General features: G+C 45.7%; 1 long non-coding RNA gene across 1 annotated transcript; it reads right to left on the bottom strand.

Annotated features, from left to right (window-relative positions):
- Nucleotides 1-3,508: 3,508 nt before the first annotated feature.
- On the bottom strand, nt 3,509-15,150 carry LOC129138857 (uncharacterized). The gene is made up of 4 exons (XR_008542078.1): nt 14,754-15,150; nt 10,939-10,986; nt 5,947-6,033; nt 3,509-3,599 (listed from the first exon to the last, which is right to left on the bottom strand). It is a non-coding gene; the product is annotated as an uncharacterized LOC129138857 (long non-coding RNA).
- Nucleotides 15,151-27,495: the final 12,345 nt, after the last annotated feature.

The following is a 27,495-nucleotide window of genomic DNA, read 5'->3' as shown; positions in this document are numbered from 1 at the left end:
TGCCAGTGTCCAGTTGAATGCCACCTTGAATGCACAAGGACCAGATGTGTATTCTTCAAGTGTGAGCCAATCTGGTGCCACTGAATCCTGCAAAGAGGCATGCCCAGGCCCTGGAAATGTTATAGTAGGTAGTCAGACATGAGCAGGGCAGGAGAGGGCTCCCCCAAAACCAGGAATGTCAGGTGACCATCAGGTGATGGACAGGTGATTGTTAAACTGTCTCTCTAAAATAATAATTGGTTGCAGTTGGCACCAGGGAATGTCTCCCAATAGATAGAAAAACCTAAAACTGGTGATCAGCAGCTTCCTGATAAGATCTCAGGAGCTGGGCTAGTGGGTTCAAGCATGTGCACTAAGAGGCAAAATGGCAGAGTTTAACTGGTATATGGCCTTCCTCTAGAACACTCAACTGATAAGGAAAGAACGCCTCATGTGAGCATGCTTACAACTTCAGTAAACATACTGTGCATACGGCCCCTCCCAAATGCTGGCAGGCCAGTGCACATGTGGACAGCCCACCCCAAGGGAAGAATCAAGAGAGAAGAGATGCAAACCCCCAGAAGCATGCCAACATATAAAACCCCAAGTCGAAGGTCAAACCATGCATTTGAACCTCTCAAGTCGCCTGCTTGGTCCTCTTACAAGTATACGTTACAACCTTTTGTTCCTACACTAAAACTTCTTCAGAAACTTTCACTCCTCTAAAACTTGCCTCAGTCTTTCCCTTTGCCTTATGACCCTCCATCGAATTCTTTCTTCTGAGGAGTCAAGAATTGAGGTTGCTGCAGACCCGTACAGATTTGCCACTAGCAGGAAGACCAGAAGTTGCAACAGCTGCAGGCAGAGAGTAGGGGTGAGGTGCTCAGTGCAAAGAGAATTCTGGTGGCAAGGGGATCCTTGATCTGTGGTGGTGTGTGACCACTCTGGGCAGTGATCCAAAAAATTGAATTCACACACACTCACTTCTTCCTGGAGCAAGCAGAACAAATGTTTCTTGCATCCTGCTCAGCTCCAGCCCTCCTCAAGCTCCAACCACCCCCCACCACACCAAATTAAAAAAAAAAGATTTAAAGCTCAGCTATTTTTAATTTTTTGCTTCTCCAAAAGTTGGCCTGGAGCTCACAGCTATTTTTCCTCTTTTCTCTACACTGGAGTTTTCATCAATTTGAAACTCTCTTAATCCTTTAGGCCATGGGCTGATGAACCTTCTGAGGTAACCTCTTTGGCAAACTGCATAGGTGGGTGTCAGTGGGGATCATGCTCTTGTTGAGGGCAAGAAGGGCCTTCCTCAGCCCTTGCAAGCCAAGACTCCCTCTCTGACCCTTTTCTGGCATTTCATGCTGTTCTTGGCTATACTATTCCTAAAATCTTTAGAATCTTCAAAGTGATGCTTTTTTGTATGCTAATGAATTGACTGATGGCTGGCAGCAGGTAGGTAGCCTCAGGATGGGAGTTGGTCACCAGAAAGACCAAGGCAGAATTAGAGGATTGTGATGTTCAGCCACACCCCCAGCCTCCTAGGAGGGGAGAAGGGCTGAAAGTTAAGTTAATCACTGATGGCTAATGATTTAATCAATCAAGCCTACATAATAAAGCCTTCATAAAAACCCAGAAAGACAGGGTTTGAAAAGCCTGTGGATAGCCATACATGGAGTTTGAACATCTGCCCACCAGGAGGATGGCATATCCCAACTCCACAGAGACAGAAGCTCCTGTGCTCAGGACTTTAGCTCTCACCCTGTGTATCTCTTCATCTGGCCATTCATTTGTATCCTTTAAAATCTCCTTTCTAACTGGTAAAATTAAGTAAGTGCTTCCCTGAGTTCTGTGAGCTGCTCTAGCAAACTGATCAAACCTGCGGAGGGGTTCATGGGAACCCCGATTTATAGCCAGTCAGTCAGAAGCAGAGGCAAAATAACCTGGGGCTTGTGATTGGCACTGGAAGTGGGAGACAGGCTTGGGGACTGAGCCCTCAACCTGCAGGATCTGACGCTATCTCCAGGTAGGTAGCATCAGAATTGAATCGGAGGACATCCAGCTGGTGTCTCCTGCAGAGTTGCTTGCTTGGTGTGTGAGAAATTCGGAAACACACCACACATTTGGTCACAGAAGTGTTCCATGTTGAATGTTGTTGGGTAAGAGCATAAGAATAACAGCTTATGTTTTTTTTCTACTCAGGCATCTACCTCTTGCCCAAATCTAGTTCCTTCTGCCCTCTGTGTGGAGAAGACTACTGGGCCTTAAGCTCCTGAAGGAATCACAGCATTGGAGCCAGCACAAGCAGCACTTCCTAGAAATCTCCAAGGCTTCAGAGCTGATCACACTTGGCTAGGGCTGAGCCCAAGTTCCACGGAGAGAAACCTTTACAAGGTGCCATGGCACCTGCCTTAAAGAGGGCAGGCACCCTCATCAGGGCAGGCAACTAATAGGATTCCCTGGCAGCTTGGGAGTTGGAAACAAATCTTAGAAGACAGACTGAAACTAACAGCTAATAGTTTTTGATTACTTGGTATATGTCCAGACCTGTTCTAACTGCTTTATAGATAATTATGCATTGATTCTGTGAAACACTCTTATAAGGAAGGTACTGTTATCTCCATTTTATAGGCAAGGCAACTGAGGCACAGAGAGGTTACATTGGTGGTAGAATACGGAACAACATTATGAACCTAGACAATCTGTCATCAGATCCCAGGTTCTTTTTTTTTTTTTTTCTTTTTTTGAGACGGAATCTCGCTCTGTCACCCAGGCTGGAGTGCAGTGGCGCGATCTCGGCTCACTGTAACCTCTGCCTCCTGGGTTCAAGCAATTCTCCTGCCTCAGCCTCCCAAGTAGCTGGGATTACAGGCATGTGCTGATCCCAGGCTCCTAACCACTAGGCACACGACATGTACATGAGTACCCTCTCCTGAATCTCCACTTCCAGATTTAGTCCTTCACTCAGGACCTGGTTCCTGATGCCTGCAGGGTTTTTAGTGTTTTGCTGCAGTCGGGCTCTGGGACAGTGTAGCCTTAGGGCACAGAGCAAGGAGAGAGCCCCTCCAATGAATCTGCAGGAGGGCCAGGATAGGAAAGGAGGGAGGGCAGCAAAAGCAAATACCTGGAAGCAGCTAGTAAGATAACAGAACAGCGAGAATCCTCTCCTCCCCAGGCAATACAACTGCATCCCCCACCTCTCCCAAGTACACAGATATCCATGCACTCGCATGCACATACATCTGTGCTCAATTATTCCAGCGGAAGGGCAGAGCAGGGCTGCCAGAGAAGAGATTGCTTGTCAGTGAAGGAGTTTGGCAGATGTGCCCTCCAGCTCTGTTTTTGAAAGAAGCCAGAGCTTTGGGGGCTGGGTTACCTGCAGAACTCCAGGAGCTTAGAGAGTGCCTCCAGAGAGGGCAGATGCTGAGAGGACCTCGGGCTGTGCTGCAGGATAGGCTCATTCAAAACTCTGAGCCAAGCTTTGTGGACAGCCTCCTGGACTCTTCTTGATCAAGTTCTAAGACTCCATTCTGGAACCTTCCTAAGGCAGGCTTAGTGGCAATTTTTCTCTTGGCCTTGATTACTCTGCAGAAACCCCTCCATCTTCTCAATCAGTGGGCTACCTGAAAACAGAACTCAGTCTTCATCAGTTCCTTAGGCTTTGACTCCTCTGCATAAAAATAGTCTTGGTGACCCCTCAGTTTTCCAAGAATAAGCTGGCTAAACATGAAAGCAAGGTCTTCCCATAGTGCTTCTCTCCCAAAAGCTCACTGTACTGTGTGGTTAGAACCTGTCTACCTCACATCATCAGACATCTCTGCAATTGGCACCTACTCTTCTATTTTTATTCTTACTTTTACAGGCTCGCGTGTACTTATGCGACTCAGTTCACTAAAATAAGGATGGTACTGTCCTGTATATCTCCTAGAAGTTTTGAAAATCTGATGAGATAAAGTCCTGTATGCTCTTGTGAAGTACACGAAGTGCTCTATGTGCTAGAAAACACATCCATCTCACCCACCAGCCTGTTAGCTTCTTGTCTGAGTGTTCCCTTCCTAGTGCCCAACAGAGTACTTTGTACATAGTAGACTCCCAATAAAATGGCTCTTCATTAATTCAAGATATGACTGGGAGGAAGTGCAGCATTTTAGGATTGCAAATGACTATCAAGCCTCTGTTACTGTGAGTTGCTTCATGGCCCACGACTTGGACTAGGCCCTACCCGTAGTCCCCAAGAGCATCATCAGATGACACAAGTGAAGCCAACTTCACAACTTCTTCTTTAGAAGGGTACACTGGGAGTAGGGCTATGCTGGGCTATGAGGAGATTGCGTTAAGGCCCTGTCTCTCCCCTCATTAATAACAAGGAGGTGGGAATGAGAGCAATACCTGGGACCAACACTGTGATGGTAGAAGGTTAGGGAAGACAGAAGAAGGCATGGGGACTTTGGGACTCTGGCTTCTTGTTCATTCCAAACTATTTCAGATCCATTCGATGTAAGCAGAATGAAGGGAGAAGGCTGAGTGGGACCATCTCCCTCTAGCAGCAGGCAGACAGCCTAAGACTCAGAGAGGGGAAATGATCACAGCCCCATAGACCTGCAGGAGCCCTTTGAGGCCACCTCCTTCAGTTTATAGTTGAGGCCCAGAAACCTGAAGTAATTTTATCCAAGGTCAAGAACCAGGGAAGGACACAGCCATGACTGGAACCCAGGCAGCCCAGGTCATAGATCAGGCTTTGATTCCCTACCCTCACACAAAGGGAAATGGTTCTTTATTATTCCATATGCCTTAACCAGTTTGACCTTCACAGCAAGCCCAGTAGTCAGGCAAAGGGCCATCATTCCCATTTTATACCAGAGGAATCTGGGGCCCAAACAGATTTTTTCACTAATAGTACATATTGGGCCAGGTGTGGTGGCTCACGCCTGTAATCCCAGCACTTTGGGAGGCTGAGGCGGGTGGATCACCTGAGGTCAGGAATTTGAGACCAGCCTGACCAACATGGAGAAACCCCGTCTCTACTAAAAATACAAAATTAGCTGGCCGTGATGGTGCATGCCTGTAATCCCAGCTACTCGGGAGGCTGAGGCAGGAGAATCACTTGAACCCAGGAGACGGAGATTGCAGTGAGCTGAGATTGCACCATTGCACTCCAGCCTGGGCAACAAGAGGGAAACTCCGTCTCAAAAAATAAATAAATAAATAAATAAATAAATAAATAAATAAAATAGTATATATTGGTGACATGGCCAGGAACATTAACTAGTGCTCTTAACAGAGCAGCTGTTAAGGGCATTACAGCTAGTCAGCCAAACCTGGGTTTGAATCTTGGCTCAACATTATTACTGTCTGTGAGACCCTGAGGGAAGTTGCTTATCCTCTTTGGGGCTCAGTATTCTCAACTATAAACTAGGGAACGATAATATTACTAACCTCACAGCCTGTTGTGAGCACGAAGTAAAGCAATATATGTAGAGTTCCTGACATGGTTGGAGGCATGTAGTGAGTGCTCCATAACACAGTAATTCTTCCTTTCTCTCTGCACCCACCCCAACCTCAGTGCCTCTCTCTTCAGGAGTCCGGGAGGATGGGGAGGGGCAGTTGGTAATAGAGCTGAAGAAGTATGCTTTGGGACACATAACCAGCAATATTCCCTTATCACCTGGCCCTAGCTCCTCCTGCCTCCCTCCCTCATCCCACCAAGGACATTGGACGAAAGAGTATCCAGAGCGGACTGGTACTCCATTTGTGTTCCTGAGCTGGCAGCATGCAAAACCTTTAAATACAAATTTTAAATCAGCAAATCCCAATTGCCTGATCTTGGAGGCAAAAAAGACAGATAGACAACAGATGTAGAGAAAGGAGCCAGGAGGACCAAATACCCCACAGCTTGGGGTTGGGGGAGGAGGTAGAGATAAAGACGAAATGAAGGCGAGGAGACAAGTGCACACAAATAGGGATGCTTACCATGTGGCCGAATTCCTTTTCCCCTAGGCAGACAGTCAAGCAGCTTTGTGGCCTGGTAGGACCAGGCCTCCTTGTTTCTCGGTATTGCTAAAACCAAGGTTAATGTCAGGTCCTGACACTGGCCCAATGACAATCCTAGCCAGCAGGAGCTTGGCTCAGAAGAAGTGAAAAAAAAAATGATAAGCAAGTGCTCTTTGCAGAAGTCTTTCCCTTTTATGACCCCCTATATATTTGTCTGTTCCTTTCTCATCTATACCATTTTCCTAGTTTGTAGAAAACTGGCCTGCTTCTGTCTTGGGACCACTGCAAGGGAATGTTATTCCCCAGCAATAAAGTAGGTCAGAGCCAGACTGGAGACTTGCATTCCTGTGTGGTTGTCTCCATTGTCACCACTCAAGTCTCAGGGATTGCTCTTCCTAAAACCATGTCCTTGGGAGCAAGGCTTTGCCCATTGTTTTCTCTTCTCTTCTCTAGCAGAAGGTCTCTAAAGGCTACTATCCCTAGAACTGGCCATCCTCAGGCTGAAGCTAGGTTGGGCTAAAATCAGCCTTCAGTAGAAATCAAGGCTGAAACAGGTAAAAAGCAGGCTGTCTGAGCATTTCCCTACCAGAGACCCTTCAGCTAAGTGTCTGGGTATACTCAGTCAAACACCATCCCTGCCTTTGTGTTCATATTCTGTGTCCCTATTCAAGAAAGGTAGTTTTCTTTCTTTCTTTCTTTCTTTCTTTCTTTCTTTCTTTCTTTCTTTCTTTCTTTATTTATTTTCTTTCTTTCCTTTTCTTTCTTTCTCTCTGTCTTTCTTTCTTTCCTTTCTTTCTTTTTTTTTTTTTTGAGACGGAGTTTTGCTCTTGTTGCCCAGGCTGGAGTGCAACTGCGCAGTCTCGGCTAACCACAACCTCTGCCTCCCGGGTTCAAGCCATTCTCCCGCCTCAGCCTCCGGGGTAGCTGGGATTACAGGCATGCACCATCATGCCCGGATAATTCTGTATTTTTTAGTAGAGACGGGATTTCTCCATATTGGTCAGGCTGGTCTCGAATTCCAGACCTCAGGTATCCACCCGCCTCAGCCTCCCAAAGTAGTGGGATTACAGGCGTGAGCCACCATGCCCGGCCTGGCAGTTTCCTTAAACCAGCTGTCAGGTGTCTCGGCCCTCAGCTTCCTGAGCTATGCTGCCCATTTCTCAGAGCAGCCAGGGGAATCTCTGGGCAAGTGTAGTGTTGCATCTGTCAGAAGAAGAAATAAAGCTTTTTAATGATCCTTGAGTGAATAGAGAGGTTAGGTTCATTAAATACAGGACTGCCAAGCTGGCAGCCTTACTGATTAGGCTCCTTGGATCAAGTTCTCAGCACAAAGATGGTGGAATTGGGATTAAGAGGAACAAAGGGAGCCCACATCCCAATGAGAAACATTCAGGATGTGGAGGCCCCTTGCTGGTCTCCAACGAGGTGCTTTTGTTTCACTTTTGGTGCCCTTCAGCAGGGGCACCTCCTCCAGGTGGACCAATTGACATCCAAGGACAGGTCTAAATGTTCAGGTGCCATGGACTCGATGTGTTCCTTAAAATTCATATGCTGGAAATTAATCTCCAAAGTGACAGTGTTGGAATATGGGCCTTTTGGGAGGCTCCAACCACATGAAGGGATTAATGTCAACTATAAAAAGGGCTTGTGGGAGTCGGTTCACTCTCAAGTCCTTCTGCCTTATCCGTTTCAATGCTGGGGACACAGCAAGGCCCCATCTTGGAACCAGAGACCAAATCTATTGGCGCCTTGATCCTGAACTCTCCAGCTTCTAGAACTATGGAAATAAATTTATGTTCTTTATAAATTACCTAGTCTTTGGTTTTCTGTTATAGCAGCACAAAACAGACTAAGACAACAGATGTTTAGCTTCTGGGCTCTTAGTATTCCCTGCTCACTACCACTTCCCTCTCAAGGAAGAAGAAGGGTGAAGCAGGAAAATGGAAACTTGCATTTGCTGAGGAAGTATTGGTTGCCAGACACTGCTTTGGGCACTTTCCTATACCTTATCTCATTTCTTTCTTTTTTTTTTTTTCTTTCAGGGTAAGGGATGTGCTTCAGGTGCAAAGAATTTCATTGACTGGAATACTGTTAGAGTCATATTATCATCATCAGTTTATGCATGGCCCACTTTGTATCATTTTATTTCTATTTTTATTTATTTTTGCTTTATTTCCCTCTTTATCACCCTTCCCAATCCCATCTCCTTTCATGATGGATATGCACTCTTTTTTTTGAGACAGAATTTCACGCTTGTTGCCCAGGCTGCAGTGCAATGATGCAATCTTGGCTCACTGCAACCTCCGCCTCCCAGGTTCAAGCGATTCTCCTGTCTTAGCCTCCAGAGTAGCTGGGATTACAGGCATCCACCACCATGCATGGCTAATTTTTTGTATTTTTAATAGAGACAGGGTTTCACCATGTTGGCCAGGCTGGTCTCAAACTCCTGACCTCAGGTGATCCACCTGCCTTGGCCTCCCAAAGTGCTGGGATTACAGGCGTGAGCCACTGCACCCGGCCAGATATGCACTCTTGTGTGTTTGATTTACATAAATGGTATTGTTCTGTACATCTTCTCTGCTTCTTTGTTTCATGTAATATTATAATTATTGAGAGCTAATTCTGTTGATAACTGTGAAACTAATATGTTCATTTTAACCACTATATAATATTCCATGATTTGCATATTTTGCATTTTATTTATCCATTCCTGTGTTGATGGACATTTAGGTTGTTTTCAATTTCTCTGTATTACAATATTGCAACAAACATTTCATGCAAGCTACTTTGTGTACCTGTGAGAGTAGTTCTAGGGGGATATAGAAATGTTGGCCGGGCATGGTGGCTCACGCCTGTAATCCCAGCACTTTGAGAGGCCGAGGCGGGCTGATCACCTGGAGGTCAGGAGTTCCAAACCAGCCTGACCAACATGGAGAAACCCTGTCTCTACCAAAAATTTAGTGGAGACGGGGTTTCTCCATGTTGGCCAGGCTGGTCTCGAACTCCTGACCTCGTGATCCGCCTGCCTCGGCCTCCCAAAGTGCTGGGATTACAGGCATGAGCCACCGCGCCTGGCCTCTCCAGTATGTCTATAGTTGTATAGTTTTGCCTTTCATGTTTAAGTGTGCAGTACCTCTAATGTTTATTACGTACGTGGCATGACATAAGCATTTAATCTTATTTTTCTATGTTATAAACCAATTTCTCCTATTTTATGCCTGTTATTCATAGCATGGACCTTTCCTGTGGCTCTTGCTTCATGAGCAGTAAATCAAGATACATTCACCAAGCTCCCATCGTATTCAGAGCCCTGAAGAAGCGGGATTCTAGTGGAGTTTATGACACAGGACCTGCCTTCAGGAAATATGCCATCTTGCTGGGAAAATAAACCCCATGGACAGAAGAAAAGGTTTTGAGAGTATACATAAAGCAACACCTAAGTGAGGATAAATAGAAACCTTGGAAACTGAGAATACATGTTTGGAGGGTCAAAAAGGGAGCAGGGTACCCATTCCTAGGCTGGGATGGATAAAAGGATTGAACTAGAAGTACAGGGACACCATTGGATATTTTCACTCTGAGATGATCCTCGAACCAAGGTAGCTTTATGCAGTTGCCACAGAATGAAAGAGGAGATAGGAGACACTGAGACTTCACCATTGGCCATTATCTGGCCTTGCTGGTCCGCTCAGAGTTTCCTTCCCATGCCCTTCTCCTTTCTTATTGCTCCTCAGCCCCAAATTACTAATTAATAAGGAAGCAAGGTCATTTTTTAGTGCAGTTCAGGTACCCAGTCCAAAAAATCTCCCTGAATCAGCTGTCTCCATTCTCAGAGCCATGGATTAAATTGAAGGGAACTAATTTAAAATAATAATAATAACACAAAAACACTAATAACAACAGGAATAATTGTAACATAATAACCTCACACCCTTTCAGGAGCTCATATCTTCTCTATGAATATGATCTACCTTGGTCACCAGTGGGAAGAGAGGAAGCTGATTGAAGGAGATTTTGTGGAGCGGGGGCCTGGACTCTGGTAGAAAGGGATCTTGGGGTGTGGCAGACACAGGACAGAAGGTCAGGACTTAGCTGCCTTTCTCAGCCTAAACTGGCTTTTAGTTTGCCTGTGACTTTCCTATTTGGCCAGAAAGGAAAAAGTGTGGAGGCTTCAGAGAGCTTCAACCCCCCCTCCTCCCCTAGCAGGCCCCCTCTGCCTCAGGATGCTGTGCCATGCCACAAAGGTGGTACATCTTGCCTTCCAAACTTGGCTCTCCCAGAGTCTACATTACAAAGTGTACACCAATTACCCTCAGCAGGGCAGCCTGGATTTAGTGTAGCCCACGTCAGGAGCTGATTTTGCTCCTAGTAATCTCCTTCTGCTTTAGTGGTTTGAGACTCTGGAGGGGTAGGTGGGAGGGGAACAGTGGGGCAGGTGGGTGGAGGAAGAAAAACAAACAAAACTCATCAAAACTAACAAACAAAAAAACTCCAGCTCTCTGCTCATTAATCCTCTCAGGGCCTACTTCTTACCATGGCAACCAGTAAGCCTCCAGGCCTCCTCAGTCCTCACTCCAGTTGTTAGTAAAGAGAGGAGGCTGGCTGCTTTGCCTGGGATGATTTCAATACTGGACAAATTAAACTGGTCCTGGGGAGCTGTGGAAGTTGAAGGAGGAAAGCGGCAGAGAGAGGAAAGGGAATGCTGAAGTGAGGAATGGCAAGTTTCCATTAGGCAGCATGTCTCAGGATCTCTCTTGGGAAGGTGGTAAGGGCCTCCAATGCCAACTTGTGTTAACCCTCAACGGTCTTGATGAAGGCCAACCCTGCCCACTCTCTTCCCCATTCCCCAAAGGCAAGATGATGCAGTGTGTGGGGGTGTCAGTCAGCTCTTTGCAGCACAAAGTGATTTGCTCCGTCTTGAACCAAAGGCAAGAAGAGGAGACAGAAAGTCAAAGTCAGCAGGGTACTTACTTTCACTTCACCCAGAAGGCAGCTGGTCATTGGTGAGAGTGTAACTCTCTAAAGAAACAGAAGACACATTCCTCAGGAAAGGTTCAGGGCAACTTAGCTTCTCTGACCTCCAACTCTGCCTCACCAAGCCTCCCAAAGGCACCATTGCCACAGCCCTCATTTGGTTCCATCTGATCACAGGTCACTGAGCCCCATGGATGGATAACCATCTGCCAAGGTGGGCAGTTTTTCAAGTTATATCAGAGGCTGTGTAACTCCCACTGGCTTCTTTCCTAAGAAACTGAGGCTGGAGCCAGATTCCTTGACCCACAATGAACTGGGACTTGACTATGATATCACTCCTGAGGCTAGTTTCCAGGCAATTCACATTGGTCCTACAACACGGAGGTATGAATGAATTCTTAGGTCCTTTCTTAAATTCCTGCTTTGACAAGGAAAAGGCAGAATGTTGGAAAGGAAGGACTCAGGTGAGGCCCCTTGGTGTTTTTGTCCTGTCCACAGCTAGTGAATGGTTACTTGTTCATTTTGTTTCCTTATTTGGTTTGGTTTTTCCTATTGCAAAGGGAAGTAGTACTACTTTCTCCCTAAAAACACTACCTTTCTTCCTCTGTATGTCCTCCTGTGCCTGATACTATCTGCACACTTTCCCATTCCTTTAGTGAGTAGCTGAGTCCCAGAGTCTAAAAAAAAATCATCTCCGCTTCAGCCTCAGCCCCCAAGACCTTAATAGCTTAGGCATATTAATTTCTGAGCCAGAATAGAGTCTTGCTTTCACTTACTCCCAAATGCTTGTTGAAAGTCAGGTAATTTGGCCACCACTGTATCTCTAGTATTCCTTGGCACATGGTTGGCATTCAGTAAAGATCCTTTTTTTTTTTTTTTTTTGAGACAGGGTCTGACTGTGTCGCTCAGGCTGGGGAGTGCAGTGGTGCAATCATGGCTTACTGCAGCCTTGACCTTCTCTGCTCAAGTGATCCTCCCACCTCAGCCTCCGAAGTAGTTAGGTGGCACTGCAGATGCTCACCCCCACACCTGGCTAATTTTTAAAATTTTTTTGTACAGATGGGGTCTCATTATATTGCCCAGACTATAGTGAAGAAATTTTAAACGAATCTTATGTGTATGTGTAATCTCAGAGTTTTTCGCTCACTTAAAATAACAGCAGCATCTAAAGCTTCCATTTATTGAAAAGCTACTGTGTCAGACAGAGCCTGTGCTATGGACTACATATGGACATTCTAATTTAAAACTTAGGACATTTTTGAGGGACAGAAACTGTTATTAATTCTGTTCCACAGATGACAATCATGAGGCTCAAGAATGTTGATTAATTTTCCCACATAGTTAATAAATGGCAGAACCTAGTACCAAACTCAGATACCTTGGACTCCAAAGATTGCCTCTCTATGCCTCTGGTGATAGGAAAGTGCCATTGAGACTAAGATCACTATTTGGCTTTCTGACATGCCAGTTAGGTTTGCACAGAAACAGTTCCATGGCCACATACTTTGTTCTCAACCCTAGCAAATCAGTTTATCCAAAGGGGCTCAGGTGAGAGTGTGCTAAGTAGAGAGAAGTTGCCAAGTACCCTTTTCTACTTGTAAATATCCCTTACATATGTACAAAGTTTCCGTTTAAAAAAATACTTTTTTATTTCCTACAGTCTTCACAGCAAGCATGAGAGAGTTTTGTTACAGCTACTCAGTTTTTAAATAAGGACACTGAAGATCAGGGAAGTGTTATAAATTGTCTAAGGTCACACAGCCAAGAAGTAGTAGAACAGGGGCTAAAATCCACTCTTCTTATTCTAGAGCACCAGAGTATAAGCCACTGGATCCTTTTGGCACATAAAGCATTAGAAACCTTGCTTTGTGTCAGATGCCAACTCCCACAAAAAGATTACTACTTGCTGGTGGCCTATGCCTGCATTCCTGGCTACCTAGGAGGCTGAGGGGAGGATATCTTGAGCCCAGGAATTTGAGATCAGCCAGAGCAACACAGAAAGATTCCATCTAAAAAAAGACTGCTGCATTTTATTCAGACAAGGGGGAACTAGAGCCCCAGTTCTATGTCCCAAATGGCTAACTGACAATTGAGAAGAAGGCTTGCATCTCATATGTTCTGTCAGAATTCGAAACACATCATCAGGAAAACCTTTTTATGTCTTCTGAAAGTTGCTGTCTAAGTATTAGCAACCCCCCTGCCACCCCACAACAGGCATTGAATGAAGACTGGGAATGCACATCACTCCCCTCCATCTGTCCTCTTTCCCCTTTGAGCAGTCTTAATCATTTTGAAATTTCAATGAATTAAGAAAACAGGCCATCACCCCTAGATATAACAACACCTCTCCTCTTTGGAAGTAGGCATTGGTCATAAAGAGATCACTGCTTTATGGGGCAAAAGCCATCAGATTACTGGGGATTTTGCACCAGCCTAAGTAGGCTTAACTCCTAAATGGCAAAGAGGCTTTGACAAGGATCCCTCAGAATTCTGCTAGTGATTCATGTGGGGCTTTCCTCCTCACCTCTCTCTACTTCCGTCACCCCAGCCCCAACTCCTCCCATAATAAGCAGTCCTTCCCTGCCTCTCCCACTGTCAAGGGAGTCTTCTGTGAAAGAATAACATTCCCAGCCGGGCGAGATGGCTCAAGCCTATAATCCCAGCACTTTCGGAGGCTGAGACGAGTGGATCACCTGAGGTCAGGAGTTCGAGACTAGCCTGGCCCACATGGTGAAACCCCGTCTCTACTAAAAATACAAAAATTAGCAGGGCGTGGTGGTGGGTGGCTGTAGTCCCAGCTACTCGGGAGGCTGAGGCAGGAGAATCACTTGAATCCGTGAGGTGGAGGTTGCAGTGAGCTGAGATCGTGCCACTGCACTCCAGCCTGGGTGACACAGCGAGACTCCGTCTCAAAAAAAAAAAAAAAAAAAAAAGGCAGGGCGTGGTGACTCATGCCTGTAATCCCACCAGTTTGGGAGGCCGAGGCAGGCGGACCACCTGAGGTCAGGAGTTCGAGACCAGCCTGACCAACTTGGAGAAACCCAGCCTCTACTAAAGATACAAAATTAGCCGGGCATGGAGGCTCATGCCTGTAATCCCAGCTACTCGGGAGGCTGAGGCAAGAGAATCGCTTGAACCTGGGAGCAGAGGCTGCCGCGAGCCAAGATTGCGCCATTACACTCCAGCCTGGGCAGCAAGAGTAAAACTCTGTCTCAAAAAAAAAAAAAAAAAAAAGAATAACATTCCTTCTTCACTGAATTATTCATCTTTGCTGCCTTGGTATGGCAAAACTTCTCATTAAAAGCCCTGGGTGAGGCCGGGCGCGGTGGCTCATGCCTGTAATCCCAGCACTTTGGGAGCCCAAGGCAGGCGGATCACAAGGTCAGGAGTTTGAGACCAGCCTGGCCAATATGGTGAAACCCCGTCTCTACTAAAAATACAAAAATTAGCAGGATGTGATGGCAGGCGCCTGTAGTCCCAGCTACTCGAAAGGCTGAGGCAGGATAATCACTTGACTCCGGGAGGCGGAGGTTGCAGTGAGTTCAGGCCACTGCACTCCAGCCTGAGCAACAGAGCAAGACTCTGTCTCAAAAAAAAAAAAAAAAAAAAGCCCTCAGTGGGAGTGACCTACTTAGCGCAGCACTCACAATTAGACAGAGAGAAGACAAGGGGAGGAAGAGATGCAGTGGCAGGGGTGGGAGGCTACCCCAAAGGGGTTGTGACAGGGAGTCCCCAAAACCCTGGGACTTGAGAGACTGAATGGCACCTCTGGAGGCTCCTGGCTGCGGGGATGACCACGGTGCGCTGCTTACCTTTCATTCTTCATTCACTTGCACACATGAGAGGCGGCACACATGCTGCTGCCATGAAGACCATGGGCTCTGGGGCCAGGCTGCTGGGTTTACATCCCACATATCTTCCGAGATATGTGACCCTGAAAAACCATTTAAACTAGCCATGGTGGCTCATGCCTGTAATCCCAACACTTTGGAAGGCAGAGGCAGGAGGATCACTTGAGCCCAGGAGTTCTAGAGCAGCCTGGGCAACATAGTGACACCCCAGCCCTAAAAGAAAACAAAACAAAAAATTTAATTAGCCGGGTGTGGTGGCAAGTGCCTGTAGTCTCAGCTACTCGGGAGGCTGAGGTGGGAGGATCGCTTGAGCCAGGAAGGTTGAGACTGCAGTGAGCTGTGATCACACCACGGCACTCCAGCCTGGGCGACAGAATGAGACACTATCTCAAAAAAATAATAAAATAAAAGTAAGAGGAAGAGACTAGGGTGCACGCACTCTCTCTCTCTTACAGAAAGAATGGGGGCCTGGAGTGGCAAAACAGGTTAATGAGAGAAAGAAGAGGAGGCCTGGCCAACAAATGCAGTCTTGTTATGTAAATGAAACCTCACAAGTAGCAGCTCTCACAGAGAATAGGTGGTAAATGTTCCTTTCAGACCTTTAAAGTTGTCAGAATCTCAGTTAATCATTCCTAGATCCTGAAAAGGAAAGGCCTTTGGAAAGTCTGGCTGTAGCGATGCAGGTTTTTCTCTACAAATGCAAATCTCCCCTACAGAAGACAGCTTTGCAAGGCTACTTGAGTTTGCAGGCCCTCTGAGCAGTCATTTCAAAATATGTCAAAAAATTATATTTTGGGGTAAAATATTTTGATTTCCTTCACTAGAAAGAGGGCCCTCAGCAGATCCTGACCATCTTGGCACCCTGGTCTTGGATTTCCAACCTCCAGAACTGTGAGAACTAAATTTCGCTTATTTTTTAGTCACCCAGTCAGTGGTATTTTTTTATGGCATCCCTAGCTGACTAAGACAATGATGCTGCAAGAAACCTTGCCACCAGAGCAGCTAAGATGAGCCCCCATGGAGCAACTGACACTCAGCACTGTTGTCCAAGCTAGGGCAGGCACCAGTGCCTCCTCATCCATTCTTGTATTTATTCATTCATGTATTCATTTACAAATGTTTAGCTGGCACCTACCCTGTGCCTGGCCCTAAGCTAGGTGCTGTAGGGTGCACAGCAATGAGAAAATCAGGCCCAGGCCTCACCCTCGTGGAGCTTAGAAGCTACTAAGGAGGAGCATCTCTGAAGAATCACACACATGAATATGAGACACAATAGAGTTTTTTAAAAACCCAAGATGTTGTGAGCACCAATAAGATTGGGTAAGGGGCCAGGAAAAAACTCCAAGGCAGCTGGGCGAGGTCGCTCATGCCTGTAATCCCAGCATTTTGGGAGCCTGAGGTGGGTGGATCACATGAGGTCAGGAGTTGGAGACCAGCCTGGCCAACATGGCAAAACCCCGTCTCTACTAAAAAAGTACAAAAATTTGCTAGGCCTGGTGGCAGGCCCCTATAAACCCAGCTACTCAGGAGCCTGAGGCAGAATTGCTTGAGCCCGGGAGGCAGAGGTTGCAGTGAGCCAAGGTGCACCACTGCACTCCAGCCTGGGTGACAGAAGGAGACTCCATGTCAAAAAACACATAAATAAATAAGAACGCCAAAGAGATGATGTTTAAATCTGAACACTGAGAAAGAAAGAGAAGGCATCAAACAGGCAAAGAGTGAAGGAGAAGTTGGTGCAGGTGGAAGGGCAAGGTGAGTTCCTTTCCCTGGCCCAGGTCATTTCCAAACGGTTTTGTCTTAGAGGAGTGAGGCTCTCTGAGGTCTGGATGCTTATTGGCTTCCACTTGTCAAACTCTGACTGCCACCACATGGGCTTTCCCAAAGCCTAGCCCACATACGACGTGTATCAGAGTCACCAGGAAAACTTGATAAGATACAGATACCTAGGCTGCACTCGCCTGAGAGCATTTTAGTGAGCAGTCATAGTGGGGCCCAAGAATGGTGGGGCCCAAGCAGTAATGGTGGGGCCCAAGAATGCATTTTAACAAGGACCCCAAGAGGTTGCTCAAGCTTGGAGAATTTCTTTTTGTTTTTTTTGTTTGTTTGTTTGTTTTTGAGGCAGAGTCTCGTCTGTCACCCAGGCTGGAGTGCAGTGGTGCAATTTTGGCTCACTGCAACCTCTGCCCCACTGGGTTCAAGTGATTCTCCTGCCTCAGCCTCCTGAGTAGCTGGGACTACAGGCATGCACCACCACGCCCAGCTAATTTTTGTATTTTTAGTAGGGATGGGGTTTCACCATGTTGGCCAGGCTGGTCTCAAACTCCTGACCTTAGGTGATCCACCTGCCTTGGCCTCCCAAAGTGCTGGGACTGCAGGCATGACCCACTGTGCCTGGCCGGGAATCTCTTGACATACTACATAGTATGAGGAAAATGGGTTGGTGGCAAAAACTGAGCTAGTAAACCACCGCCCATATTTACAAGCCTGGGTTTAATAGTGACTTTCTCTCAAAAGCTATCTCTGGTCTCTGCATGTCGTTTTTTCTAATATCAGGCTCGGAAGAGTGTAGGCTCTCCTTAGCTTGGAGTTTCTTTTCTTTTTTTTTTTTTTTAAGACAGAGTTTCACTCCTGTTGCCCAGGCTGGAGTGCAATGGTACAATCTCGGCTCACCGCAACCTCCGCCTCCCAGGTTCAAGAGATTCTTCTGCCTCAGCCTCCCAAGTAGCTGGGATTACTGCCATGCGCCACCACATCCGGCTAATTTTGTTTGTTTTGTTTGTTTGTATTTTTAGTAGAGAAGGGGTTTCTCCATGTTGGTCAGGCTGGTCTCGAACTCCTGACCTCAGGTGATCCACCCGCCTCGGCCTCCCAAAGTGCTGGGATTATAGGCTTAAGCCACCGCGCCCAGCCAGCTTGGAATTTCTAAGTGGATTTTTTCTTAAGGAGACCAACCCTCCTGGTTTGCCTGGTACTCTCCCAGTTTTAGCATTGAAAATTCTGTGTCCCAGGAAATCCTCAGTCTTGATATTAATTGGATCCCTAATATCTTTGGCAAATGAGGATGACTGGTTAACCTAGTGTCCTAGAGAAGTGCCTAGCTGGATTCACCTAGAAAAGGGAGGAGTCACTAAAAGTCTCCCCAGTCTCCCTACTGCCAAGGTGCTCCCACCTGCCAAACTTGCCTTCTCATCCATGTGACAAGAGGTGCACAGAAAAGTCTTCTCCCTCCAACTCCCCAGCATGCATGCTTTCTCCTGTTTGTTTCTGGACAGTGTCATATCAAAAAGGAGACATGACAATAAGCCAGTAGGTCCCACAGCATAACCAATGTGTTTGAGATGGGAATGATCAAAGCTTTACCAAGGGCTAAGCCCTGGTCTTAGAAACTGGAGCAGAAAGAAACTATCAGCTAACATATTCACAGGGTAATAGAAAAGATGACATATAGCATCGCCATGGCAACCAGCCTCCAAAGGCCCCCAGCACCTGCTCCATTCTACACAAGATTTCCCCAAACAGGGATATTTCTTACTTCCTTGTTTTTCTTTTCAATAAAGATGTTAATTTTATTCCCCCTCATTTGTGCTTAATGTTCCAGTAGCAATTTAGCTCCTTCTGGGCTTTCCTAGCCCCTCCCTGTCTCTCCCAAACCTTTTCTTCTCCTGTCTCCCATCCTTCCTTTCCCTTCGATCTCTGTTTTTTTCTCTGTCCCCACAATTCCTGTCCCTGCTTCCCTAGACAAATATTTCCAACCACCTCTCTTCTCCCAGAGCTAAGCCCTCTTCCAGGATATTTTATCAGCTGCGGTTCTGATGGCCTAGTAAGTGTTGGTCTTTGCATTGGGTGAGTTCTCTATGGTGCTCTCTTGAAATCCCATGCCCTCTCTTCTGGTGTCTCACCACACCACCACCATCCCATCTCCCTGAGCTAGGGGACACAGTTTAGTAAAACCATTTTAGCCCACAGAGCAGATGAAGGGAAACAAAGGCTGCAAGGTGGAGAATAGTAACAGTTGGGGTTTTTTGAGTGTTGATCATATGCCTGACCCTACTTTAGAGCTTTATATCTATTGTCACATTTAATCTTCATGACAATTCTGATGGCATAGGTTTTATTGACTGATTGATTGATTGAGACAGACTCTCGATCCATCACCCAGGCTGGAGTGCAGTGGCCCGATCTTAGCTCACTACAACCTCTGCCTCCCGGGTTCAAGCGATTCTCCTGCTTCAGCCTCCCAAGTAGCTGAGACTACAGGCACCCGCTGCCACATCCTGCTAATTTTTGTATTTTTAGTAGAGATGGGGTTTCACCATGTTGGCCAGGCTTGTCTCGATCTCCCGATCTCAAGTGATCCCCCTGCCTCGGCCTTGTAGGTATTATTTATGACTTCACTTCACACATAGGGAAACGGAGACTTAGACTGGTTATGACACTTGGGAAAGGTCATGGAGCTAGTAAGTAGTAGTGTCAGGATTTAAACCTAGGCAGTCTGACAGCCAAGTCTGCCCCCTTTCATGAAGAGGTTTCAAAAGAAGATCCTGTCTGCATTCATTGAATGGGAATGGGGTCCTGGCAAACCCTTTCATCAGCATTATTTGAAGGGTGTCCCTGGTCAATAAAACTGTCCTGTAAAAAAAACACATGTCCTTCTGCTTAGGTCCATGGGAGCAGTGAAGCAGAAAGGGAGTGGAGGAGCTCTCACCCTGAGCCTCTTCTCTCTTCAGTTCGTTCACACATTCTCTCATTTGTTCATTCATGCAACACACGTTTAGCAAGTATTTCCCATGAGTTAGGCTCTGCCCAGCCTATCCATAGGAAACTGTGTTGTGGAGAGACCGCTGAGTGTCAGGAATCCTGTCTATGAAGTCTGTCTCTCCACTTGCCATTTCTGAGCTTGTTTCTGGGGACAATGATGCTTACGAGTTGACAAAAATCACGGCTATGGAAACACCTAACATGATGCCTGACATAGAGGGGTTAATTTTTTAGAGGCAGAATCACTTCTACATGGGAAAGTTGTACCAGAAACAAAGCAGGGTGGTGCTGAATTTTCCCAGAGGTGAGATGGGCCTGAAGGTGCTTGGCTCCTACCAACTCTCAGGGTTGGCTCTCTCAAAGCAGGGAAACCCAAGGCTGCCCATGGCATGCCCCTACTTATCTCTTAGAGTAAGCAGCTTCCTCTTTCCGGATGGTTTACTTCTTGTGGTAGAAAAAGAGACCCAGCCCTCTGCAAAGCAAGAATTTGGTTCCAAAACCAATCTTCTGTGCTGACAAAGTCTCTAGATACAGACAGACACTGCTGAGGCAACATTATTATTATTATATTGAGACAATGTATGCCCAGGGTTGCAAGGGAAGGTGGTTCCACAGAACAGACATTAAATAAATTATTTGGGTAAGGGAGGAGAGTACAAATAATTTTAAGGAAATCTGGCCATTTCCATTTCTCTCTCTTATCCTCTTTATTCTCTCAGCTCTGATTTAAGAAGGAGAATGAGTTACTGAGTAAATAGTGGAGGAAGTAGTTTGTGTGTGGATACTTTAGCTGACTTTTGGCTTAATATTAAAGGATCCCCTTGGCCCCACTGCTGAACATTTTCTGCAACTTGGGAAGGCCAGATTGCCTGGGCCTGTGCCTGTCAGGGAGAGTTCATGGCTACACGGTGCAGTGCACTGTGTATAGGAGTGCACATGGGTGCCTTGTGGAGAGAGGCCAAGGGGAAATGTCACAAAGCACAAAGCAGAGGACAGGTTTGAGCTTTTGGGGGAAAGCAGTAATGTGACGGGGGCAGCTGGCCTGGAAGCCAAAGTTTCTGAGATCTAATCTAAACCCTGCACCAAATCACGGATCACCTTGAGCCTGTCATTTCACCCTTCTGTGGCCTTCAAAAAGAGGAGACTGAATTAGATCTTTAATATCTGGTCATTTCTAACGTTATATAACTTGGTGGTTTTGCATGAGATGTTGGGGAGTATGGGGGATTCTAGCCCTTCTTGTTCCTTTGCCCCATGCAAGAATCTCCACTTGAATTTCAGTCTTTTTCCCTTTCCTCACCAAATCAATATATTTCAGGCACCAAATAGAAGCCACAAGGCACTTCTAAATTGTCGAAAATTACAGTCAAGGCTACTTCCATCTCTGCTCATGGTAGTGCTAGGCCAAGCTATAGGGCAGGGTTGAAGAGGGTTGGTGGCAGGAGTCAGGAAGTGGTGGAGCAAAGAAGATTTAACCCCTAAAAAAAAAAAAACCACCATATTCATTTCATCTGTGATTTGTCTAGTGGCTGAAATGATCCCCTTACTAGGATGGAGACAACTTCACCATAAGTCACAGAAAAGTTTCATTTGGGAGGAAGTATTGATCACAACTACTCACTGTTACTTAATATTTAAGGATCCAGTTTCTTCTTACTTGACCGGAGCAGCCAGTTGGGGGATAGGCCTACGTGGCTTTGTCTCTTGACTTGATGATGAACTTGTTTGACTTTGGGAAAAAGGCCTATGCCATCACCAAGCTCTGTGGAATGCAGGCTGGAGAAAGTTTAGTTTCTTCCTACAAAAGTCTCCAGGAGGTCAGGAACAGTGGCTCACACCTGTAATCCCAGCATTTTGGGAGGCTGAGGCAGGAGGATCACTTGAACCCAAGTTTCAAGACCAGTCTAGGCAATAAAGTGAGACCCCCATCTCTACACAATAAAAACTTAGTTAGGTATGGTAGAATGCACCTGTAGTCCCAGCTACTCTTGAAGCCGAAGTGGGAGGATTGCTTGAGTCCGGAAGGTCAAGGCTACAGTGAGCCTGTGGCTGTACCACTGTGCTCCAGCCTGGGTGACAGAATGAGACCCTGTCTCAAAAAAAAAAAGAGTCTCCAGGGGGGCCTTTGATTCCTAGGAAAGCAGGATGCTTATCCTTTCTCTACTCTCTACTCATCTGCTGAGCCCAAAGGGAGCTGCATGGCAGAATCAAGGCTCATGAACAGATCATTCTATACTTCCTATTGCACCATTATTCAGATGAAGAGAATGACCTTGATTCCTATTGGGTATCAGGAGACTTCAGTTGATCTCTGGAAGATGATACTCTGAACCTGCAGGTGAGTAGAGGTCTGAGTAGATGCAGAGCAGTGGAGAGGCCAAAGACTGAATATGAAACTGGACATGAGACACACATCTAAATATTTTCAGAACACTAACTACAAAAAGAAGCCTTGCATTATTTCTGCTCCAGTCTATCTTTTTGGTTGGCTTGATTTTCACCAACTTGCAAACATGGTATTAGTTATGTTTGGGAAAGTGGAGTTGGAATGAGAGTGGAAGTATAAAATGTGAGGCAGAGAAGACAGAGATGTATAGTTTTTAGTCTTCTTTTTCCCATCTGTAAAATGAATCTAAGAAAGACCGATAATAGTAGATCACATTCAAACTAGGAGTTAAAGACACTGAAATTGATTGAATAATTGATATGTATTCCATCAACTTGAAACAAAGGATTTTCCTGATCTCTGATAATTTGGACACACATGAGGGCCAGAAACTTCTCTTTCATAGTAACTAGAATGACTTTCCAGTCTTCATAGGGTCAAGAGAATCTTTTTGGGGTAAAGAAATGGGGAGGGACCTATGGAACCATTAGAATCTATGGTGAACTGAGCTCTACACTAGGATTATTATTATTATTATTTTGAGACAGAGTCTTGCTCTTATCAACCAGGCTGCAGTGCAATGGTGCGATCTCAGCTCACTGCAACCTCCACCTCCCGGGTTCAAGCGATTCTCCTCCCTCAGTCTCCCGAGTAGCTGGGATTACAGGCGCCCACCACCACGCCCAGCTAATTTTTGTATTTTTAGTAGAGACAGTGGTTTCGCCATGCTGACCAGCTGGTCTCGAACTCCTGACCTCAGATGATCTGCCTGTCTCGACTTCTCAAAGTGCTGGGATTACAGGCGTGAGCCACCGTGCCCGGCCTACACCAGGATTTAATTAATGCAATTAACATGAGCTAAGACTCCCCAGGCCCTGGTCTTCTTAGCACTGATTAACAGCTGCTCCAGGATTTGGTCTCTGGTCTGAGGCTTATCTCTTTAGTTTAGACTTCTCTGGGAATCATCTGACTGCTGCTGGTTGCTACTTTATCTTGAACAGAATCTCAGCAAACATTTAGCCAGAATCAGAGCCATCAGAAAAGAGCCACTTCAAATTCTCTACCTCCAGAGCTCAGGATGAGCTGAACTCCCTGGCCCTCACTTCCAGTTTCCTCCTGGGTGTTTATCTGCAGTGCTAAAATGTTCATCCCTACTCAGTGAACTTTCTAAATAGTCCTCTTCTACTTTATCCTACCATTTCATATACCTGGTTCTGTACACGGAAAATAATTTGTTCTCCCAAGTGCTTTTACTTAAGGTGATGCAACTGAGCAGACTTCCTGGATCTATGCCATGGCTTGTCTGAAAATGTCAAGTCCTCAGCATCCTATTTGTCTTTCCTGAAACTGGACCATAATTGAGGCTGATTGTACTGGATTTGCAGTTGTGAAACAGCACCTGCGTTTGACTCAGCAGTGGGCACACTGCTGTGGAAAGTGAGGGGATTATAGAACACGTGGGATTTAATGTGTGGTTAGAAAGGCAATGTAAAGGTTACAGAAAAACTGACAATGGGCAGGAAAGAAAAGTCAGAGTTCTCAAAGCAACACTCTCTCAGTGTCTGACGATGATGTTGCTGACAGTGCAGGAGTGGGTGGCAGCAAAAGCTCATGTGTGTGACCTGCTATGTGGTTTGGAGTTGCCTATTGTCTGATTAGTATCTGAGATGACTCTTTAGGAGTGCCTGTCATTGATTAGAACCTGTGATTTGGGGCCATATGTGACATAACTCTGCAAAATGAATACCTCCCCTACCTTGTACAAAGAGAAGTGGCTCAATTTGGCATCTTACCTAGGGATTCCAATTATTCTGGGCAAGTGACTGGCTAGAAGCACTTCATTAGCACAGTAAATGTAGAGACCTCAGCCACAAAACAAAGACAAGATCTACCTGTACTCAGGATAAAATGGACTAGTCATCACACTCCAATTTCTTTGGCCACACACTCTTGGATAATAATTGTTAGCAACAGGGATATCATCTTCAGATTATCAAGGAGAGTTCTGTGTGTGTGTGTGTGTCTGCATGCGCACGTGTATACTCAGATAATGAACACTACAGAAGTGCAAGTTTAGGCTAGTACATCATTTGTAATGTTAAATTTATAATTTTGGCATATAACATTTGCCAACTATAACTATGTGATTGGTGTTAGTAATGCAAATTCAGATTTGTACACAATTCTATGTAGTAATCAACCAAACTGTTCTTTACTTTAGTGTCCAGTGTCCTATTACAACAAACATTAAATTTATTCATAGTAAAACCAAAAAAGAAAAACAGAAGAAAAGACAGGAGAACAGACAGAAAGATAGACTGAAGGAAAGATAAAGTGAAAAGATTGAAGGGGGAAGAAGGAAGGAAGGAAGGATCCTAAATAATTGGAACCACTCAGAGAAGCACCACAGCTAAGGATGCTGTTAATCTCGCCTAACTCTTCTAGTGAGGAAGGTGCTTATTAACAGTTGCAGACAAATATGTATGCATCATGAGATAATCATGAGATTATCTTTTCAGGGTTCTTGGGCATGCGTGTTCTGTAGGGTTGGATTATTGAAGGATAAGCTTCTTGAAAGGGTGTCTAGCAGCTGGTGACCTGTGTGATGTGACTAGCAGAAAGATTCTGGGATAGATAAAAATGAAGCTCATTACTGCCTGCTGAAAAAAATAGTCTGTTTTCTAGGCCATATAATAAATGCCCTACTCATATGCTGTGAGAGGCACTCAGGCCCTGGGGCATTGCTGATGACTCAGGCAGAAGCCTTCTTTGGGAAGGAATTACATTAGTGACCCACTAGAATCTAAGCTACATGAGGGCATGGACTCCATCTGCTTTTTTCACTGTTGTATCTCCAGAGCCTAGAATATCTGGCATCTGGCATATGATTTGCACTCAATAAATATTTGTTGAATGCATGCATGAATTAGTGGGAGTGTGATCCATTCCACACAGTAAATATTCATTTTTCCAAGTTCTGTTGCTTTTATGTTATGTAAGGGCTTCATGCCTTACATAGCATGCATTATCACAATCCCCAAATGAGTAAAATAAGATATTCATGAACATGATCACAAGCAAAAACCAATTTACCTTTGAGGAGAGGCATGACATGGTCCTATCATCCCCTAACAAGAATGTTGCAGAGTTACAAGAGCCAAGAGACAAGGAAAGTCAATGCAAACTCTGTAGAAACCTTAATGAAACTCTTCTGCACAGCTAGTGAATTGCTCTCAAGTGGCTGATGTGATGAGTAACGATTCTGAAGGTCCATTCAGAAGGAGAGAAATGATGCATATCTGGATGCTAGTCACTACACCTTCCCTAGCTGGAGCTTCACCACTCTGTTTTTCCCTGGATTCTTAACAGAGAGCCCAGCAACAGAGGCAGGGCCATTGTTCACTGGTGCCATCCTGGTGCTCACATCTGGTTTGTCTTTGGAGACTGAGAGGAATTCGGTTAACCTCTCCACTGGCCTCCCCAAGTTCACATACTTCACGTTTTTGTCTGCAAAACTCATACCTGAAATATTCTATTAAACAAAAGAATGAAGCCAAATCTTTGAAGCATCAGACTTGAACCAGTCACTGTCCAAAAGTCAAGAGAGCACTGAATGTGTCTATCATATCTGCAATTTTGTTCTTCCTTACTCCACCTGAGTCTAGGACTGTGAAACCTCCACCACCACTACTGCCCCCACACACTGGGCACCATCCCCTTAATTCCCAAGGGTGAAAGAGCTTCTTGCCTCTGATGCCAGTGCTCCTCAGCACCAGAAGTTGAGCCTCCGCTTTCAAGTAAATTGTCATATCTTTGGTAGTTGAAAATAACCCTGAAAAGAAAAATTCACACGCAGCAAAAAGATGCAGCCTTGCTCCTTAGAGATCCAACTGAAACGCCACGGTCATTGTCAGCAGATTTTTAAAAAGGCGTCTGTCTTTTTTTCAACCCCCCTCCAACTTCTTACCCTAGTGCTTCTGAAGAGTAGCTAAAGCTCTGAGAGTTTCCTCAGATTGGGGAACACAGCCTGCCTTTCAAGGTACCTCTCAGCTCTCTCTCTACTTCAATAAGTGAGATAGGCAATCCGGGGGCCATACCATCTGGGTAATTGAAGTTGAGTCCAGAAAGGTATGCCAAATGGTTCTCCAACTTTGCCCCCCAAAATGTAGCCCTAGAAGTCACTGAATTTACCAAACAATACCCATCCCAATGCAGACCTGCTGCTCCTCAGACTGAGGTTTCAGGAAGCCTGCTTATCAGCAGGGCACAGTTGCAATTTTCCCTGCATAGGGTTGAAATGTGGCAGACTCTTTTCTGGAATGCAACACTTACGAAAATGTGCTTAATTCATTTTTAGCAGTTTGGTAGTTTTTTCATGACAAAATAATATCTTTCATTCTGAAAAACATTTTGCCTATTGTAGCTTCTATACAACTTCAGCACTGCAATAAAGCCAGTTCTCGGGTGAGTATGGCAGCCAGTTGCAAAACAGGAAAAGGGTGCGATACATTTTGGAACATGATGATGCATATACTCCATAGCTTAGTGATGAGAAGAGAAAAAGGTTATGGGGTGAGGCTCAACACAACTTTGTACTCTTCCCACAGCAGAAAATGCTGAGGTCATCTTTGGAAAGTGTCGCTTCCTGTTGTTACAGGGAATTCTTCCAATTCCCACCTCTCCTGCTGTTTGTGAACACCTAGTGCAGCTTACCCAGTTCTTTACCTCCCTTTCTCCCTTCTATACCCCAAGAGCCTGATTCCAGCACCCTAGGAAAGCTGTATCTCTTCACCATGTCAGCCAAACATTTGGTCATAGCTACAGCCTCTCACAAGAAGGGATCTTTCCTCTCATGAAGCTGATCCTGCTATGATCTCAGCACTCAGAGATCCAATCTGGCACACAGGAGGTGGGACCGAGACAATAGACAGGTCCCCAGGGGCCTATGCCTTCCATTAGCTAAGAATTCCAGATGACCGAGTGTGAGGCCGCAGACCTAAGGGACAAGGGAATAAAAACTGCTTTCTCATTTTTCCTTATTATCATTACGTCATGCTGGCCTCTCTCTGTGTGTCAAACTTCTTGTTTGACAGAGAGAGATGCAGAGGCACTGAGCTTGAGGAAATATTCCTGCCCAGGATGCATCTTTTAACAAATGTTCACTAATTGCCTATAGTGTGCTGGGGATTTGGTGGATGATGTGTCTCTGCTCATCAGGGAGCTTGCGATAGTAGGGGAGACAGGCAAGTAATCTGGTAATGTGACAGTGTGACAGAGTGCTGCAAAGGTGAGGGTCCTGTGGGAACACATTGGACAGTCTCCTATCCTATACCCAAGGGACATGGGGGCAGCTCCAGAAGTGTTCCTTACAAAATGACAACGAGACTCAGTCCAGAAGGGTAAGAGTGGAGGGAAGAGTACTTTGGATAAAGGGAACAACATACAAAAACACCAGGAAGCTGGAGAGACAGAACAGGAAACTCTAGATGCATCAGTGGGACAAGCAGAGTGACCAACCTTGGGCTGCAGCCTGAGAGCAATGGGGAACTGTTGAAGCAG

The sequence above is a fragment of the Pan troglodytes genome, chromosome X (genome assembly GCF_028858775.2).
Source record: "Pan troglodytes isolate AG18354 chromosome X, NHGRI_mPanTro3-v2.0_pri, whole genome shotgun sequence".
Taxonomy (NCBI): domain Eukaryota; kingdom Metazoa; phylum Chordata; class Mammalia; order Primates; family Hominidae; genus Pan; species Pan troglodytes.
This window is presented reverse-complemented; position numbering and strand designations above follow the sequence as displayed.